Source organism: Canis aureus, chromosome 34 (genome assembly GCF_053574225.1).
Source record: "Canis aureus isolate CA01 chromosome 34, VMU_Caureus_v.1.0, whole genome shotgun sequence".
NCBI classification, from domain to species: Eukaryota; Metazoa; Chordata; class Mammalia; order Carnivora; family Canidae; genus Canis; species Canis aureus.
The window spans coordinates 2,227,464-2,228,059 of NC_135644.1; positions in this window are offsets into that span (position 1 = coordinate 2,227,464).

Below are 596 nucleotides of genomic sequence, written 5' to 3' on the forward strand. Positions count from 1 at the left end.
TATAATGTTGTTGCAACATCATAAGCAATGAGAAAGCATGTGTCAACCTTTATTATGGTTATTAAGTCCCATAAATCTTGTAGTGTATGAAATTTCTTTATAGAACTATTAGTATGTTGAATGTAAATAAAAGTTTTACAGTGTTGTTTTCTTTCTTTCTTTCTTTCTTTCTTTCTTTCTTTCTTTCTTTCTTTCTTTCTTCTTTCTTTCTTTCTTTCCTTTTTCTTTCTTCTTTCTTTTTCTTTCTTTCTCTTTCTTTCTTTCTTTCTTTCCTTTTTCTTTCTTCTTTCTTTCTCTTTCTTTCTTTCTTTCTTTCTTTCTTTCTTTCTTTCTTTCTTTCTTTCTTTTTTCTTTTCTTTTCTTTTCTTTTCTTTTTTTTCTTTTCTTTTCTTTCTTGCAAAAAGGTGCTTTTATTAAGGGGGACAGGACCCCTGGGCAGAAAGCTGCGCTGTGACTGTGAGGAGCGATTGATTATGTACTTTCAAGTTGTGGTGGGAGAAGAGATCACGCAAGTCTCTAGATGGATTTCTGTCTGTTAAAGAAGACTTGGGATCCTGGAGGTCTGGCTACGATGTTGAGTTTTCATATATATATTC